The sequence below is a fragment of the Garra rufa genome, chromosome 18 (assembly GCF_049309525.1).
Source record: "Garra rufa chromosome 18, GarRuf1.0, whole genome shotgun sequence".
In the NCBI taxonomy this organism is placed as follows: domain Eukaryota; kingdom Metazoa; phylum Chordata; class Actinopteri; order Cypriniformes; family Cyprinidae; genus Garra; species Garra rufa.
In genome coordinates this window covers 25033964-25046290 of record NC_133378.1, presented here as the reverse complement: position 1 = coordinate 25046290, position 12327 = coordinate 25033964, and the positions used below count along the sequence as shown (strand labels likewise).

The following is a 12327-nucleotide window of genomic DNA, read 5'->3' as shown; positions in this document are numbered from 1 at the left end:
GATTTCTTGAGTCAGGACTGTTTTTGTAACAAAATACTAGTGCATTTGATGTCCATTGTGAAGCCAGACACAAAAGAAAAAAAATAAATAAAGTCATTGTTTTTGTTTTCTTTGCATACAAAAAAAGTATTCTCGTAGCTTCATAAAATTTAAAGTTGAACCACTGATGTCACATGGAATATTTTAATGATGTCCTTACTACCTTTCTTGGCCTTGAAAATGGTAGTTGCGTTGTTGTCTATGCAGGGATTTTATCAAAACTATCTTAATTTGCATTCTGAAGATGAACAAAGGTCTTACGGGTTTAGAACAACACAAGGATAAAAGTGCAATAAGCCAGTTTTAAACAACACTTTTGACTGCAGTGGCGGACTAAGTCCCAAAACACATGTGTAGCCAATCAGCAGTAAGTCTTGTAATGATAGAGAGAAGAGAGCGTTTAATTGGAGTGGACATGATGGATATTAGCAGATCGACTATAGATAGAGAGCAATGGAAGATAAATATCAGAAGGGTTATGATCAAGCAAGGGGTAAGACCCGTGTAAATATCGGAGCAGCTTTCCAGTGGTGGAAAGCAGGGTTGGGCCGATAGACAATACCATCGTTAGGGTCGCAACAGGGTGGAAAATGTCTAGAAACAAAAAGACTGGAAGATTTAAAAAACATCATTAAAAGTTTCCAAAATTTCAGGAATGTTTTCGAAACTTATTGGAAATGTTACACTTTTTTGCAACCCTAGCCATCGTCCTTTGCAGATGGCTGATAGACATCACAATGTTGAGGCGGCATCGTGATTCCTCTCATCAGGGAGCCGTTGTTAATAAGCACGGCATTGAAATGAATGCGCATTCGCCTTTTACTTTTACTTTCAAGATTCGTGAACGCACATTCTCTGTGTATACTAGAGCTGCAGAACTTACCACACATTTTACAAGATTAGATGTTTGTCAATGGGTCTCAAGATCTGCAAATGATTCGCCATTGTCCTCAGTCATCTGTCTTTACTCTGTTTATGTGGTAAGTAAAATGTTGAGTACTGTATTGTAACAGGTTTCCACTCGCAAGCAGCTAACCATGTCCCTTTAGTGGCTTGCGTTATTTTATCATTACAGACCCTGTCCCCGTCGATGTCATGCATTGGTCCCCGTCCGATGCCAATTTCATAGATATCGCCCAACCCTAGTGGAGAGAGCTCAAGGTGCAGAAAGGGCTTGAATCAAATGCCGAGGTTGTGTTGTTTTATTTTAATAGGTGACTAATGTTGATTTTGCATGAGCTATCCGTGTTGTCTTTTGTTTAAATATGCTTTTGTCATCTTTGCTTGTTTCTGCAATCGTCATTATGCCTGGGTTGTGTATGTACATGTGGGTCGGAGACATCAAAATGGGGGTAAGGTCCAGTTGGAGTATGGACATGTTTTTTTTTTTATTGCTTAGTGCACCTTTAATGACATTTTTTGGACAAACTAATCTCTTTAACAAGACAAGGACATTTCAAAACATTTTCTGTATTCAGCAACTCAGCTGCTCCAGTCAAATCATTAAAAATATTTACAAAAGTGTCAAATAATACTCAGAGTACAACATGGTCCTTTCACCAACAACTCTGTAAAGGTCCTTCAGAAATGATGTCACATCCCTTAGTTTATTATGAAGCCTGCATCACACCACCTTGCTCCTAGAAAACACCATATATGGCCTTTGGGTAAAATTATCTGTCTTAATTATCAACGTTACGGCTGTGATGGAAAGACATTCTAGACCGCAAATAGCACAATTCACCAGCTTCAGGAGGGAAAGACACTTCCATGAAAAGCAAAGTGCTCAGACAGAGACAGAGCGGTACAGTTCAGGAATGCACACTCAAAAGGAAATAAAATGGCTCTGAGGTTAATATCATTACACCACACCACAGGCTAATACATTTTATGGACAAATATGCTCATCTCCAATATGCCTGTGGCTTTCAAGTGTAGAAACAGACATGAATACATATTGCATCTCTAGCACTCTCCAGCCCATCAAACGGTCACAGGGTGTGTCAATATATGCCCAAGCAATTACATGCATGGTTTAAATACTTTTGCTCATAACTGCTTGACTTCCTCCATCAGTCCCTGCCCTGAAAGTACATGTGAATGTGGCCACTCCAAGCAAACTGTTCAGTCAATAAAGAGCCTCTTCTGTACAGGCCGGAACTGGATAAGGAAGATGGGACCCTTGAGACAAGAAGTCCTTACTCCTGAACCGTAAAAGCAAGAGTCTCAGAGTTCACTCTAGACACTTGATCTTCACCCAGATCACCTGTGGACTGACAGGCCGCCGGTGGATCCCATTTTCAGCTATTGCATCAAACTAATCTCATTAAACCTGCTGTAACATGAGCATGGTCAATAACAGTCTCAGAGTGGATAAAAATGTTTCTTTGTTCTCCATGTCACTGTGAGGCTGTAATCATACCTAACGGCACAGTACAGTACAGTAGAGTTGTGGGAACCTATTATTGCGTGCGTGAATGCAGTGTGAATCAGTACACCTGCAAAGCTAATAGGCTTCATTTATAGCCTTCCATCCTTGCGGCTGTCGACCGATGAATGGTGGATTTTCTGAACAGAGTGTAACGGGAACTCTTACTGATGAACAAAAGCCCGGGAGCCCAGCGGAGGATACGAGTCTATTGCTAGAATTCTACTGGGACCCTCTGTGCCTCTGAGCGTAATGAAAACATATTATCTGGTGGTGGTTGCAATATGTCCAAACAAACAGTGGCCATAATGAAGCAATTTAACATTTACTGAAGGAATAGACCTGAATAAAACGCTGCAACATCTGCCAATAAGCCCTTTACAAGCACAAATTAATGTTTTTGTTTAGCTTACCATTTTAAGTTAAACTGTAAATGTCAGATTTTCTATATGAGCTCAGAGCCTACTACAGTGTATACTAAATGGAAAAAAAAAAACACACATTTACATTTTGGATGAACAAATAAGATAATGAATGAATGCATAAAACAAAAACAAACAAAAATCTAAAAATGTCAATATGATCTCCATTGCTGAAATCCACAGTGATTTTGGTGAAACAAATAAATAACATGAATTAATGAATGAACAAACAATAAAGTAACAAAAACAACTGAATAAAAAAAGAAATGCATATATAAACAAATTAACATGAAAGACCAAATAAATGATCAAACAAACACAAATGACTAAATGAACCAATGACCAAACAAATGAATGAACTATTAAACAAACTGATAATGAATGAATAAATGAACTACTGAATAAACAAATGAAAACAAATAACACATGAAAGCACAAATAAATGAATAAACAAAAACAAATGACTGAACCAATGATTGAACAAATGAATGAACAAAACACAAACATACCATCACATGATTAAATAACCTACTGACTAACCCAAATGAAAGCAAATATTTGAACAAACAAACAAACAAATACTTTAAAGTAACAAATTAACAACTGAATGAAAAAAGTAAATAGACTAATGAACATGAAAAAACAAATAAATGAACAAACAAAAACAAATGACTGCATGAACCAGTGACAGAATAAATGAATTAACCAACTTAAACTAATACTGAATGAATAAATGAACTATTGAATAAACAAATGAAAACAAATAACAAATGAAAGCACAAATAATAGAACAAACAAATAGTTTAAAGTAACAAAAAAAATCAACTGAAAGAAAAATAAATAGACAAATGAACATGAGTATGAATCTCACATGATTAAATAAACTACTGAATAGACAAATGAACAAAAAGAAAAAAAAAAATCTAAGAAATAAACAGTTTAAAATAACCAATCAACAATTAAATACAAAAAATTAAAAAGACAACTGAACATGAAAGACCAAATAAATAAACAAACAAATGAATGAACAAAAACAAACATACCATCACATGATTAAATAAACTACTGAATAAACCAAATAAAAGCAAATAATTGAACAAATACTTTAAAGTAACAAATTAACAACTGAATGAAAAAATAAATAGACTAATGAACATAAAAAACAAATAAATGAACAAACAAATGAATAAATGAAAACAAACGACTGAATGAACCAATGATCGAAGAAATGAATGAACAAATATCAAACTGATATTGAATTAATAAAATTAACTACTGAGTAAACAATGAACGAAAGCAAGCAAACATATTATCTCACATAAACTACTGAATAAACAAATGAAAACACAAATAATAAACACAAATTAGTGAACAAACAACTGAGGAAATCAGTAATTAAACAAACAAAGAGATTACAGTAATCTCAATAGCTATTTTTGGCACACTTAAATCATTTACTACCCCAAGATGTACATCTCAATCTGTGATAGAAAAATGGCAATCAGATTGAAATATTGCATCTAGCATTAGTTTGTTTTTATAGGAATAAATACCCAAGAAACAGGCAAATAGGACAAGCTTCTGCATAGAAATGACACAACCTCCTTTTGATATTTCCATTAGACAGACATGCACACTCTGCTGACTGCAGGGTTTTTCAGGCCTTTTAAAAGGGAATTTAAGATGAAGGAGTCTGCTGATACTACATTTAAACCAGTTTTGGGCAAGAGAACAAAATTTATATAACTTTTTAGCTCCCAAGGAATTAAGAAAGCTTGAAAAATGCCCCACATTTTGTCTTTATCAGGAAGAATTTCTGGACACAGTGGGGCTGCATCTAATCAAGTTGAATAGACTCCAGCCTGTCTAAAGAAGCAAGCACATTTAGCTGCTCTTTAGATAAGTGCACCAGCTCTAGCACTCCCTATTTACTCAGATGAGCCACAGCTCAACTGAACGAACACACACTTTGTGTGTTCACATGACACAAGTGACTGCTCAATGAAGGAGGTTAAAAAAAAGAAAAGAAACTCAAACCACCAGAGCAGAGCAGCCACTGTTTTTTTGTTTGTTTGTTTTTTTGGCATTGGTTAAAAAAAATTCTCACAATTCAAAGTTGGTTTGCTGTCGTCCTACATATCCTTCCTCCGTTTGAAGGGCCTTGCTTTGTGTGTCCACATCTATTTTTCTCAAGCAACATCAAAAGAGCCACTGTCTGAATTTCCATACTGGTGATATTATTCAGGACTAGAAACGGTCACCTTCTTCCACCGACCAAGCATTTCGTGCTATCATGAGTTTTTAAATGCCAACTTTACGGTCCCCAAGCACTTCAGCTGCACTTTCACAGCCTCTTATCAGCATACTGTAACATTTCACGGCCCATGTTCACCATCTCCTAGAAAAGGTTATGAGCCCCCCCGCGAGGGAACTTTGCTGGTACATTACACATCCACTGCCACTAAAATGTGAGGAAGGATTAGTGCTGGGCGGTTTGACCAAAAATCTGTATCACACTTTTTTTTTTTTAGGATTTTATCACCGTTTTTTTGCTCAATGTGCCTTTTTTGAATCATAATGCAACAAACAGTAGTAGAACCACTGCTTTTTAATCACGATCCAAACAAACAGGTCTTGATGTAAAATGAATTGTATCATTTCAAAATTTAAAGCAAAAACAAACAGGCTGAATGAAATGCAAATCCACTCTTTGACAGCAGGTGGCGCTTATAGAACAGCAGCGATACAGTGGTTCCTTGCTGTAAACAAAGCAGCGCTGAACTTTAAATACATTAATATTCATTATTCTGAGGTAAAAATACCATCTGAACTTTTCTGAAGACTATGGAAACCCATTTCTGCCACTGAATAAAAATAAAAAGTAGGGATGCACCGATACGAATCGGCCGATCATGCTTGCGCGTTTTGTCAGTAAAGCCGGTTCTGTAATCAGCGGTAAATGCCATCAGGTGCGTGATTTCACGTTGAGCCGTATATACACTACACACAGCCGTTGTTTACCGACCAGCTGCGCAAATCAATGTTCATTATCAGTGTGAATGTGCGCAGCTCGTCAGTGAACAACGGCTGTGTGTAGTATATAGGGCTCAACGTGAAATCACGCACCTGATGGCATTTACCGCTGATTACAGAACCAGCTTTACTGACAAAACGCGCAAGTAATCGGCGCATCCCTAATAAAAAGGTAAGTGACCTTCTCTCTGACTTTAATTTCTCAGAATTGCACGTTTGTGTCAGAATTGCGTGATATAAACTCAGAATTCTGAGAACATAAGTCATTTTATCCCCTCAAAATTGGACTTTAGAACTCGCAACTGCAAATTTATAATCTCACAATTAAGTCAGAATTGCAAGAAAAGTCAGAATTGCGAGATACAAACTCACATTTGCAAGAAAGAAAGTCAGAATTGCGAGACTTTTCACAAACGTTATTTCTCGTAATCATATCACGCAATTGAGAAAAAGTCAACATTGCTAGATAAACGCTTGCAATTCTGACTTAAGCGTTTATATCACACAATTCTTACTTTAGAACTCACAAGTACAAGTTTATATCTCACAATTCTGAGGGAAAAAAAGTCAAAATTGAGTTTGTATCGCAATTCAGAGAAACATGTCAGAATTCTGAGTGTTTATATCGCAATTCTAAGAAAAAAAGTCAAAATTGTGAGTCACAATTCTGAAAAAAAAAAAAAAAAAGTCTATAAAGTTTATATCTTGCAATTCTGACTTTTTACACTCCCAGAAAAGTCAGAACTGCAAGTGTTTATCTCACAATTTTGACTATTTATCATGGAATATCATGGAATTCTGAGAAAAAAAAGTCCGAATTGCATGTTTTTAGTATCACGCAATTCTGAGAATTTTCTTTTTTTTAAATTCAGTGGTGGAAATGGGCTTCCATAGAACACAGTCAGTTCCTCTCAGAGATACAATCATATAAACCCCCACCCCCAATTCCGTATTTAGGAATTTATTCCAATATTTCACGAATTGTGAACAGTCATCTTGCTCTGCCAGCTACAGTATTTTCTCCTCTTGACTTTATGTTTGTCTTCACAGTCTCTGGCTTCTGTTTTCTGTTAACAGCCATTTACAGTTGTTTTATTAGACCAGTTAAAGAATTTGTTAAAAGTGTGTTAACCATTAGTCAGAAGTGTATGCAGTTAAAAGGAATCCTCTCTCAATTCACAAAGCCGGGTTCACATATGCCATTTTTTTTTTTTTTTTTTTTTTCACACCGTGTGTGCAATTCAAACCGGTTTACCATTAGGTTTAGTATAAAAAAATGAAAAAATGTAGTTCCAAACAACACTAAAGCAAAATAGTGGGAACAAGTCATCAAGAAAATGGAACAAAAAAAACAAAAAAAAACAATCCAAAAAAAGATTAGGACAGTATATCCTGTACATCACAGCAACTACCCATATAAATGCAAATATTATAAGAGATATGAGATGTCAAAAAAACCTATAAGCACCTTTTTTATAAACAAGGCCAAACACAGATTGCATGTAAAACAAAATGGCTCTGAAATGTGTGTTGGGCATATTGGTCATGGAGGTGGCATGAACACTGTGGAGAGCAAGAAGAAAATCTGCCAGGCCTGCAGTCATGCTACTTGTGGATGAGATTGTGGTGTCACCCACACGTGACTCACTCTCATTCGTCCTCCTCTAATGCCCAACAGAACCGGCGCCACTCTATTCCTGAGGATTTCACAGAGGATCAAGTCAAGAATTGCAAAGCTAATGCAGTATGTTTGCGGTCAGGCAAAAGAGGAAGTTTTTCTCATGTCATCAAGACTCTTTCAGCTCCCTGAGCGCTGAGCTGAGCGAAGAGCGAAGAGCTGCTACTTTACAATCGAAGATTTTCAAAGCCACTAAGAAGCAATTAACTGAAGATTTGGGAGCGATAGCTGGATCGAGATTAAAGCCTTTTTCTTGCACTGATGTCAGAAGGCTTTTAGCTCACATGGTCTTTTAAGCATGCATGTATTTGGTGTCATTTCATGAAACAAAATGTTAGCATTTAAAAAGGCTCGGGGAGATGAAGGTGTGCGACCGCCAGCTCTTTACTAATGCAAGAGTTGATGGGATTCATTTCCTTGTGTGGCCTATCAGCCCTTTTGATATCAGAGCAAATATTAAATAATAATGAGGACACTGCAGGAGACCGAGTCAAATGTTAGGGCAGTTCGAGCCCGCTGAACTTTACAGCCGACACACAAAGACACAAATCCATCTTTAATAATTCCACAGCACCAACATCCAACAAGGCCTCGACATTATTTGCCTGGCACCGGGTGGATGCCTCGACATATTTGCCTCATTATTTGAAAGAAACACCAACAACAGCAGCTATGACAGACTTTATATAGATAAAGAGCAAATAGCTTGTGGTTTTTCTTCCTTCCTACTTCAAATACAATTCATATCTATAATAAGCAGGCAATGAAGAAGTACCAACTCAAACTCATCAGAAAATGCAGAAGGTTAAAAAGAAGACAGCTATTTTCCCTAATGAAAGCACAGAGGAGTTTTACTTTAAAATGTTCTGAGGGCAGAAAGGAAAAGGTCTCAATTAAGCAATCATTTTCTTGTCTGCTAAAGGGTTTCCTTTTAGACTACTTAAGAGGAAGCAAAACGCCTATGCGTCATTGTAAGATGGCATATATGTTTCCTACAGTTATGATGACATGCAAGCCCTGTCACAGTCGATCCTCCAGCCAGAAAATGATTGTTTGCTAAGAGAGTGCGAGAGTTCAAATCTCTGTCTGAGCCAAGAGTATCAGATGTCTGAATCAATCCACTGTTTATTTGGAGGTATAATTAGCACTTATTGTTTTTATGTGGCTCTTTCCCCAATTAAATTCGCAGCATGGAGGCGAGAGCGATGGAGCGTGCTAAAAGAGTTTAGGATTTCCCCATGAATCACACATCAAACTATGACAACAGGGACTGAAGGGAGGATCGTTGCTGAGTCATGAACAGGTGGTGCCGTTCAGAGGAAGACAGCGGGAGTTGATTTGACTGGGAATGTTGGAAAAGCATTAAAAATGAAAAGTTCTACCAAAAATTCTTTCATTATTTACTCATTCTCATGTCAATTAAATCTCTTTCTTCTGTAAAAAACAAATGAAGGAGAACTTCAGCATAGCTCAAGCTACAAAAATGAAGAAAAAAAAACATTATAAAAGTGACTTGTGTTATTGTGTTAAATTCTTCTGAAACCATTCAATAGCTTTGTGAATGAAATAATGGATTTTAAGCAATTTACAAATAATCAAGATCTGTTATAACAGGTTTAAAGGGATAGTATTTTCTTATTTGTATTTAAACATACAAATAAGAAATTAAATACTTTTTAATATGACACCAAACTACCAGTAGGCAGTGGCAAATTATGTTTAAGGAGTCATTCAGTCTTTATGAATGGGCTTCTGACTCATTGACTCACTTGATTCGTTCAAAACCATGGATTTATTCAGTAATGAAACACCGCTGTGTTGTATGGAGACACACAGCAGTTCTTAATTTAAACTTCTTGTTTATTGAACTACTATTGTATAAAATCAGCGTCACATTGCAATCGTGTTGAAATTCGGGGAATTATATTGGTCGTGCAATGTTGCATACCTAAATCATATAATATTATAAAATCTTTTTTTTCCTGCCATCATCCGCTGGAACGCCACTCTTGTGAAAGCACATATGACAGTTAACGCTCATGATGCACCATTTTCAAAGATTCCCGTATTGGGTGTTTACACAGAAATGATAATGGTGGTGTTTTCAAAAACTAGCAAAACAGTTTTTCTAAATTATGCGTTTTCTATGCCCAAAACACCGTTGTCGTGTAAACGAGCAGGCAAAACGTATTAAAAGTTTCCCGTTTTTGGCTGAAAACACTGCCTCAGATTGTATGTGTCTAAAAGAAGAAAGTCATATACAACTAGGATGACTTAAGGGTGAGTTAATCATGGTGTAATTTTCATTTTTCAGTAAATGCCTTTAAGTTCAATGAGTACATTTCATTGGTTTTAAATAATCTCCTGACTAACCATGATGTAACAAATTGGAATATTCATGCATTCAATTTGCATGAATATGATTTAATTGCTACAGCAGAGGGAAAGACTTTCAGTCTGATGGTCTCAAACAATGCTACTGTATGTCTTTAGCAGCCTTGGAATATAATGCACTATTGGGCTACAGGTAAACTGTAAAAAAATTCAGGCAAAATCCTGTACAAGAGTAATGTCTGTAAAATAGTCCTTAAAAGTTTAATGATTGGAGGTTTACAGCATTTTTACGCACATGCAAACTCTTTGCCTACAAACAGTCAAAAGGTCACAAGCCTCCCGAAAATAATCACGCTGCTTGGAAAATGAATGGTTTGCACACAAATTACAGTACCCATCCAAACCAAATGCCACACACTGAAATATGCTCACCATCATCTACACCCTGCTATTACACACTGCACAAACAGTAGCATAGAGACAATATCAATGATAAACAAGATCCTCAAATGTAAAGAAACAAACAATTCATTTTCCTAGCAAGACCAAGTTATGTGAAAGGAAGAGTTCACACAAAAGTAACCCATGTTCTGCCACCATTTCCTCACCCACATGTTGCTTCAAACCCATTACATTATTTTTACAATTCAATTTATTAAAACAATCAAGACTTGGGGTTGATCGATTATCGGCCTGGCTGATTATCTGCACCGATATTAGGCAATTTTATGGTTATTGGTATCAGTCATTTTCAAAACCAATTTGGTGATACAATCATTTAAAAGCATTTAAAGAAAGATTTTGTCAGAGCCCTTGTTATTCTTAATTTTGACAATAATTTTCATTTTTACACCAGACATATAAATATCGGTTAATTTTTTTTATAGTTATCGGTATCAGTCATTTTCAAAACCAATTTGCTAATACAATAATTTAAAATCATTTAAAGAAAGCTTTTGTCAAAGCCCTTGTTATTTCTTAATTTTGACAGTAATTTTTATTTTTACATCATATATATATATACACATATCGGTTAATTTTTTTATAGTTATCGGTATCAGTCATTTTCAAAACCAATTTGCTAATACAATAATTTAAAATCATTTAAAGAAAGCTTTTGTCAGAGCCCTTGTTATTCCACAATAATTTTAATTTTTACACCAGACATACATCGGTCTACTTGATCTACTCTTCTAAAGCAAAATGCTTGAGGAACAGGCTAAAATATAATTCACTGAAAATCTTAAATCCAAAATATTTTGACGTCATAATGTCTGAAATCAAATGTCTCGAATGTTATATGGAACAAGTTTAAAGTCTTGACATTAGTTACTTTTGATTTGACAGCTGCAGCAGGGATTTTTAGCATTAGCATTGTTATAATAACGAAAAGATCCATGTGAAAATCTTCTAAAACACTCATAATATATACACATATGGAGGAATGGAATGAGGGCAAGTAAATAATGACAGAAAGTTCATTTTTGGCTCAACTACCCCTCTAAAGGGCAGGATATTGTCTCTTTGACAGGACCTTGTTATACACATCCAGTTCTGCTCTTGCATTAAACAACACATGGCCTTAACAGGAAGCAGGTGGGACGTCTGTCCTTGTCGTTTATGTCCTTCTCCTGCACCCGAGGTCTGACTGCGAGAGAGAGAGAGAGGAGGATACACAGAACCAGAAACACTGAGCATCTGGTGTGCAGACAGACAAGAACGGAATACAGACATATTTATTAAGCTTAAAGTGAAAGTTCACCCAAAAAATGTTCTTTTGGACCTGGCTATTATTACTTGGACAAAAATGCTTCTTCAAAATATCTTGATTTGTGCATCGCACAGGATAGAAGGTCATACGGTTTTGGAATGAGGGTGAGTAAATGACAATTTTACTTTTTGGGTGAACTCTCCCTATAATATCAATCTTCAGAACTCTAATGATTTTTGAATGAGGCTCTTGAATGTCACAAGTGTTTGTTGAATGGTCAATCTCAGGGTTTTTGGGAGGTTCTGCCCTCATTGACAGCCTGAACAGCATAAATGAACCCAGAAAACACCCTTTAAACAAAGTATTGCAAAACTGTATTTGCAAGCCCAACAAAATACTAGAAGACCACTAGCAATAATGCATATTATTCTATGATAGTTTTATGATTTAAATGACATGTAGGCGATTTTCCAACCAGTGCCCACAGCCAGCAAACCCAGACAGCAATTATAAAGAAACGTCCTGGACAAGTAAACGAAACTGAACAGCTGTTAAGTCTTAAAGACCACCTGTCACTGTACGTTTCCTCTTTTTGCTGCCCCATCCTTAACCCTTTTCTCACTTCCAATTATCAATACTTCAAGCTAACAACCATTATCCAAACTTATAGTCACAGTACACA

The 12327-nt window shown here is 36.2% G+C and overlaps 1 protein-coding gene across 2 annotated transcripts in view; it reads right to left on the bottom strand.

The window, feature by feature from the left end:
• pkig (protein kinase (cAMP-dependent, catalytic) inhibitor gamma) overlaps positions 1-12327 on the bottom strand; it is a 31597-nt gene that overhangs the window by 13014 nt on the left and 6256 nt on the right. The window lies entirely within an intron of this gene.